Source organism: Egretta garzetta, unplaced genomic scaffold (genome assembly GCF_000687185.1).
Source record: "Egretta garzetta isolate BGI_Z169 unplaced genomic scaffold, ASM68718v1 scaffold213, whole genome shotgun sequence".
Lineage (NCBI taxonomy): Eukaryota > Metazoa > Chordata > Aves > Pelecaniformes > Ardeidae > Egretta > Egretta garzetta.
In genome coordinates this window covers 1,251,533-1,259,663 of record NW_009259242.1, presented here as the reverse complement: position 1 = coordinate 1,259,663, position 8,131 = coordinate 1,251,533, and positions in this window count along the sequence as shown.

Sequence of the window (8,131 nt, the reverse complement as noted above, 5' to 3'; positions counted from 1 at the left end):
TGAATGCTGCGTCTTCAGAATAAAACAAAAGCAGCTCTGAGCTATGGGACGTGATCAAACGTACTGACTGACAAAGAGCCTGCCTGACAGCACTAGCCCGATGTACTTCGTGGTAACCTCTGTGCAAGGCTGGCAAAATGTAGCTTTTTCTAACTTCCCTGCCAAGTGGCTGACTTCTTTGACAAAGAGTTCACTTATGTCAGCTGTCCCTTCCAGTTCCAGTCAATTGGTTTGCAAGCCGAGCATGAGGTTTTCTGGCTGACTCTGGCTTGGACGTACAGGCTGAGTGTCATCCTCGCACAGCCCAGAAAACTTTCGGAGAGTGAGTTGTGGCAGAAGGCAGGATGGTATCTCATGATCCTCCCCCCCGCATGTAAATTTGATGCCAGAACTTGACCTGTTGCATCTTTCTAAAATAAAGCCACTAACAGTGGAAAGTCTCTGCTCATACATTACCTGCTCTCACCTCCCCAGTGAAACTGCTAGGGAAACATCCCAGTTCTTTTGTTTTATTTTTGTAGTATGCTTACATGTATTAAGACCTTTTATCATTAATATTTATACAGTACATATAAAATATTTTGCCTTATTTGCGTTCTTTGTGAATTACAACAGTGTGCTTTCAGTCAGCTCAGCTGGTTCTCCAAAACACATTGAAAACACATTTCTTACGGCTGAACCCTTACGAGTAGATTCTTGGCTGAGCTAAGTTGACTTCGGTGGAGCTGTGCTGCTCACCCAGCTGAGGGTCTGGTCTTTAAAATGGTACATGAGGCAGTGGTCTGTAAGCGAGACTGATTTAGTTCATCTTGCAGAAATATTTCTTTAAACAGTAGTTTTGCAGCAATTTTATCAGATTTCTATCTCACTTTTCAATCCCATTCATGCTCTAAATAGGGCTCACGTCAGACTGAAAGAGCTTGTGGCTCTTTTTTGTACAGAGATGACTTTCACCCAGTATGAACAAGGAGGAGTTGTGAGTCAAAGGTTAATGTTTAACATAGAGCACGGACACATGCCTGTAAATGAGCCTGTGAGATGACATGATCTCTTAAGGAGCCTTGTTTGCGCAAAAGGACTAACATGATCACAGCTCAACATTGCCTATTGTTTTATGGTAAATGTTTTTGCATTATATGGTTGTCTACATGGCATCAGAGTTGTAAATTGGCTACAGCTGCCTGGCCACTCCCTCCTCCCCCCAGCACTCTCATGGTAAAAGAGAGATTTATCTCACAAGGCTACTCTAGGGACCAAAACTTTCAAAAAAGGCATTATTGTGTGACCTTTTTTCTTGGTAAATAAGGAGTGGTTATTACTAAGAAAGCACAAACAGTTCTGAAAGGAGACTTTGTTTCCGTTTTCATGTATGTTTATGTAAGTGTTATTATTTATCACTTGCATGTCCATGTATTGCCCTTAACTTACGGATAGAAGCTAAACTTTGAACCCAAACCCTTTGATAGCTGCGCTACTAGATAGTGTGACTGTAGTCTGGGGTGAGTTCAGGCACAGCAGGGACAAACTTCTTAGAGCTCTGCCCCAACAGACAGTGGGAGAGCAACTGCTCCAGGGCAGCTGGTTCTGGGAACATGAACCCAAGGTTGAGCGCAGCTACCAAAGGCAGCCTAGATACAGCACGATCCAGTCCCACACGTGGATCAGGGACCTAAATACTAACTGAATGAAAATAGAGGGTTACTATTCTAGGGCAATGAGGGGGAGTTTCAAAAGTGCCCACAACTTGACCCACATACTTAGTATTTCTTAGGTATTAAGCTGCTGCTTTCAGTGGGAAACGATACCTCAAGAAAACTTGCTGATCTGGACTATCGATGGGATTAATGCACCTAAATTGCCCACCTGTTTTTTAGAATGGAAATAATCTGTATTAATTCCACCCTAGCGCCTAACCTTTCTGCTATTGAAATCAGCGCCAAGTAATCCATTGAATTCTATGGTGTGGAATCAGACCAGTAAATTGGAAACTCCTCCATCAGGAAATCATATGTGGCCAGAAATGAAAACAGCAGTGAATACTATGTTGATGTTTTCAGGCCCCAGATGATTTTCAGTGTTTGTTTTGGATATGGGTATCCATATGTGAGAGAGTGCTACCAGCTATATTGTGTTTTCCTGCATCTGTCTCTGTGTGGCACTGGTGTACTTTGAGAAATTCTTGAAGATGAACTAAAGATGTGGGATTTTGATGGATTCAACCGCTGTGCAGACATTTATATGCTGTCATTCCATTTTACTCGGTGCATTCCAAAAACTTTGCAGAAGTGCTGAATAGTCCTGACACCATTTATACAGTATGCACATTCATATTTCTATTATACACAGCCAAACCAATTATAATCTTCTGCTACTGTTTTATTGACTGCATTATGTAAAAGCCTTTCTTACAAACTGTTTCATGACTTTTTCAGCTTGCAAGAAGCAAGCTCTTCATCCAGAAAGATGAAAAGCAACAATAGCATCTCCCACCACAGACAGGCAGTCTATATTCTCCTCTCCTGTGTGAGTCATAGGGAAACCTGTTTTTTCAGCACTCTTAGAATATGGAAAATCTAGCCTTTCTGCCACACTGAGATATTTATATATTTTATATATTTTATATATTTTATATTCCTGCCTAAGTATATAGGCTGAAAGGGGCACCCAGAGTGACAGTCGTCTCTTTTGCAAAGAACTAGCACAAGACATGCACTGTTCGAGCTGTCAGGAAAGGTTTTAAGTGGCCACTAAACACTGGAGCATGTATTGGCCTTCTTCAGAGTTGAATTTAACCCCAAACTATGGTATATCTGTATTGAGTATCTAGTTTCAACAGAGGCTCCACCCAAATAGAAGAGGATTCTGAGAATAACGAGTTCTGATCTCCTGCCTTCTAATGTCAAGTATCTTTTATCTTTGGTAAAGAGTTTTAATATGCTGGACTCCTTGTGTCAGGACCCATCTCTTTCATTTGGCCATGTTTACTTTTGATTCACACCTTTTAGCCACAGCTTTTCTGGAAAGTAACGCACTCCCAGTGCAAATAAACTGGTGATTGTGAGGTGTGACCTATTTACCTGGCCTCGAGGAAAGAGGGGTCATCTTAAAACTTTGCTGTAGGAAATGAGGGATTGCACTAGTATCTGCATGACCTAAAATTACTCACTCAAAAGATAAGCAAGGCTATTTAGATCTTGACTTGATTTGGCAAATGGTTATCACTACCACACCCTCTACTTTCCTAACCTGTTTACATGGATGTAGAAATATTTCTAAACATTTCCTTTAGCATGTGGTGCTAAAGCAGATGATATATATGGAAACCTCTCTTTCATGGGAATCGCGAGAACTGGTCTCACTGCAATAATTCTTTCTTTTCTTTCTTCAGTACCCATTAGGTCAGACACTAGACTTACTGTTAATTTCACAGAAGTCATCTATTACGTAGGAGGAAATCTGGGTATTTTAGCTATATGCAGTATTTTAGATAGATCCTGTGTATAAATTCAGTCCCAAGGATTGTAGTGGAATAGGATGAAGAAAGACTCATCAGACAGGTTAAAAGCCAAAAGATTTAAAATTATCTTAAAGAAATTAGAAAAATTAGAAATAAACCATAGGTTTTTAACAGTGAAGATAGTAACACTTGAATGAACTGGCAAGACAAATTCTCCATCTCTTGATTGGGTGGTTTTCTGAAAAATATACTTCAGATGAGCAGAGAATTCTGGTTTCATAGTACAGATCTTGAACTGAATGTAAAATTGAATGCTTTGTGTTATGCAGGATGTCAGCTAAAATAATCTGAAGGCTTCTTCTGACCATAAACCTATATATCTGTGCATCAACAGCCATTGAACACCATTGGCAAGTGGTGATTTCCCCATAACTCTTTCTTTCCCTTCTCATCAATTTTCCCAAGCTGTCTAGAGCCTACAGAGAAGCTTGTTTTAAAGGAAGCAATTCAACCCATGGCTTGTGTAGGTTATCTGAAAGCTCATAATTTTCTTTCTACTGCTGGAGAGCCAATTACAACTGGCTGAAATGCTCCATATTCCTTAGACTGACCATCTGAAGTGGGAACAGTGAGTGCATAAAGGCTGCATCTACTGGCAGAGCAGGGAAGCAAGATACAAAATGTCTCTTGACATCATATGCTAGATGAGCTTAGACGATTTGCTTTTTCAGCTCCTTGTTTGCATTTCCCTTCATGCCTTTGTGCCCTGTAAATTCTTTGGGGTAGTCAGTGCAGGTGGAAAAATGAGAAAACCCCTCTGCAGAGCCATGGGAAGAGATCATTCCTACCCTGACTTAAATCTCAGCTGAGTCTGCTGGATCCTGCTGCAATAGTCTCTAACAAAAAGCACTGTTATGGTGAAATTACAGTGTCTTGTGTTTATCTACCAGGCTTCCTCCTAGCTCAGCCAGAAAGCTGCCATGTTGGCTACAGATTGAGAGGTTCTGTAACTGACTTGTGCAAGATTCAGGATTTGGCTTCTGGTGGCATGGCGCATCCCTTTTTATTAAAAGCACGTGTCCGCATAAAGAATGCAGCTCTTCAGATGTGAACTTCGTAATTATGAAAGCAGTAGGAGATAAGAATAATTGTTTTCAGTTCCAGATGTCCTGTCTTCTTCAGCACTGCAGGAAGATTAAGTGAAAGTGGAGTAGGGCAATAACAAAGTTAAAATGCACAGCAGGATAGTTGTGTTGACCAAAGTATTGGTAGGATATAATGGAGTTCAAAGAAAATTCCCTTCCATATTCCTAGTCACCAAAGAGGTTTCTCACTGTCGTTACAACTGCATCCATTTCATGAGCCTGACTGCACACAGAGCGGGTGGTTTGCAGAACTATCAACCAACAGGGCTGAGCCCTCTTGTGCTGTAAACTGGTTTAATGAGAGGGGAGCTACAGCGTTTTATGTGAAATGATTTGGTTCTCTGGTTTAACTAGCTTTGTTAAGGACTCCATTCCCCATCACAAAACACATACACTGCCTGACATCATAAGGACAATTTACAACACATTAAACATGTTGAAAGAGTGCTTTCTAAAAGTTCCAGTAAATGTAATCAACTGGTGTGTTGTGTCCATGTGTGGGCTTAGGGATGAAATAAAGGAAAATTCAGTGGAGGGTTAAGGAAAAGGCAAGAAAAACTAATTGAATAGGGAGCCCACAATGGTTGTACTTTGCCAGATTAATGAGTCACTGTTTGCTGTGCTGTTAAGGCCCAGGAGACTGCTAGAAACTCAAAGAAAGCCATGAAGTATTGCAAGTGTGTTTTAGGCAGAGCAACAGCATTGCTCAATTTAGGAGTAAAACTCTGCTCGCTCAATAGGCTGCATGGGTTCCAGAATCACGCAGGCTTCTTGCTTATTGTCCCAGCCGATGGGGCTGCACCTCCACCGAAGCAGCTGTTTTCAGGCCACAGGGAGGAGATTTTGTCATTTAAAGCAAGTCCTAAGGGAGCTATGTAGCCTTTAAGCATAGCAGTCCAAAATTGTGAACCTGTAACCCCTCTCTGCAGCTGTTGCTCAGTCCTGAAGTTTCCTCAGCTGTTTGCACTGAATTTCTACAGGTGCCAAACATGCTGGTTCGGGTATGTTTGGTGCTTCTTTCCTTATATCCTTGGAGAGTCATGCTCAGAACACAGCAGGACCTTAAAAGGCAGAGGTAGTCAGTCATCCCTTTTTTAAAAGGCCAGAGTGGTGTTGCCCAAGTTGTACTTGACCCTGAAGGGCCTGAGAGCTGCTAATCCACCCTTCTAGGGAGAACACCACTCATCTCCCAGCGCTAGAAGGAGACGTCATTCCCATCCCTTTCCATCGCAGCTTTTCTGCTTCACAAAAAGGAGTTACAACTGCACTCAGTCTAGAAGCGAGTGTGACTTTCTAGCCTATTGTTAAGGCATTTATTTGTACAGAAACATGTGAATTCTAAGCCCAGCTTCAATGCTTGTTTATGTGCTCTTCAGAGTAGTTCCTCAAAAATCAGTATTGGGACTTATTTTATGTAATACTTTCAGTATTTTATGTAATACTTTCAGTAATAAACTTGGCATGGAAAAGTAAGAATGTACTAGTGAAGCTGTTGATGGTGTAACCATGGGAGGGAGGTTCTCTATCAACACAGGAGGACCAAATACTACACTGGAAGGACTAGAGAGAATTGATGTAATAGGCATGGGGTGAAATTTCGGTCATGCACATATGTGCTAAGAACAAGAATTTCTGATATGAAGTGATAGATGGAACTGGTACTGGAGAAAAATCTAGATATACTGAACCATCGGAAGATAATTATGAAATATTAGTATTTCTGGTAGAGACAGGAAAATACTTGCACTTCCATGCAGAATGCTGGGAAGGCCACATCTGAAAAAATGATGATTGAAAATAAGACAGAGAGAGTCTGATTTTTACCTCTCAGGATATTAGAGGGTTAATTGCCAAAAGAAAGAAGATCTATTTCAGCCAAAGGCTTGTTTATCCATGTATAATTGGCTATGAATACATGCAGCTAGAAACAAGACTGAAGTTCCTGGAGACCTGCAGAATAGGCTCATAGCCTTCCAACAGGAGGAGTAGGAAACCCATTTGGTTTGAGGCGGAACTCAGCAAGTTTAATAAAGATATTACCTGGCACGGCTGCCTGTATTAGGAAGGACTGGACTTAATGGCCCAAGAGATCCTCTCTAATGACAGTTTTCCTCAGATCTGGTTTGCCTGTCATTTCTCCTGAAATGCCGATGTATTTGGAGGGAACACTAGCAGATGGGGAAAAAAATGCCAGTTTCTTGTATAAAGCTGTGGAGCTCTTCCAGAACCCCTTGGCTGATTTGGCTGGATGAACCCTTGGCAGGAGCTCCATCGCTGGGGAGTTCTTAATGATACACAGGGTAAAATCCTGGCCCCTGTGAAGTTGATGGAAGTTTCGCTATTAATTTCTGTGAGGCCAGGATTTCACCCTGGAAAAGGGAGTCAAAAGTACACACATGCTTTCAGAGACAGAGTGCCTGATTAAATACATCTGGTGCAGTGCTCTTTTATCAATCATTGATAAAATAGTGCCTTTTAAATATAAACTGTGGGTAAGCTAAACAGCAAAATTAAAACATGTCCTTTTACAAGCCTTAAAAGCAAAATTTGTCTGCTTTTTCTCTGAAAAGAATGGAAATCATGGTAAAAAATAACACATACCTGGACCCATCCACTCCAAACTCTTGTAGTATTTGATGCTCCACTGAAATGAGTGATTAAAGCATAGAAAAGCCAGTTAAAATATTTCTAATGATACACAAAACCTTAAGATAGAATCATAGAATGTTTTGGGGTTGGAAGGGACCTTTAGAGGTCATCTAGTCCCACCCCCCTGCAGGGAGCAGGGACACCTTTAACCAGATCAGGTTGCTCAGGGCCCCATCCAACCTGGCCTTGAATGTTTCTAGGGATGGGGCCTCCACTACATCCCTAGGCAACCAATTCCAGTGTTTCACTACCCTCATTGTAAAGAATTTCTTCCTTATACCTAGTCTAAATCTACCCTGGTTTAGTTTAAAACCATTACCCCCTGTCCTGTCACAACCGGCCCTGCTAAAAAGATTGTTGCCATCTTTCCTATAGGCTCCCTTTAAATACTGAAAGGCCGCAATCAGGTCTCCCTGCAGCTGTCCTCTCCAGGCTGGACAACCCCAACTCTCCCAGCCTGGCCTCATAGCAGAGGGGCTCCAGCCCTCAGATCGTTTTTTGTAGCCCTCCTCTGGACCCGCTCCAACAGGTCCATGTCCTTCTGGTGCTGAGGGCTCCAGAGCTGGATGCAGTACTCCAGGTGAGGTCTCACCAGAGTAGAGGGTGATGTCACCCAAAACCACGTTCCTCCTCATTTAATTCTGGAGCAGCTGAACACCAGCTAGGAGCTCACCTGGACTGCAGCGTGGCCTCTGCTTTTGCAGCCCCCCCCCCGCGCTGCTATTGCCGACACCAGGCAGGGCTCCGGGCAGGCAGCGAGGCCTCGGCCGCCCAACATCCCGCACGACGGTGAGCAGGAGGGCAAGAGAGGGCTCCAAAATGCTCTCCCGGGCACCGTGTGTGAGCGGGCACAGCCAGGGTGGGACGCAGAGCCTCGCCG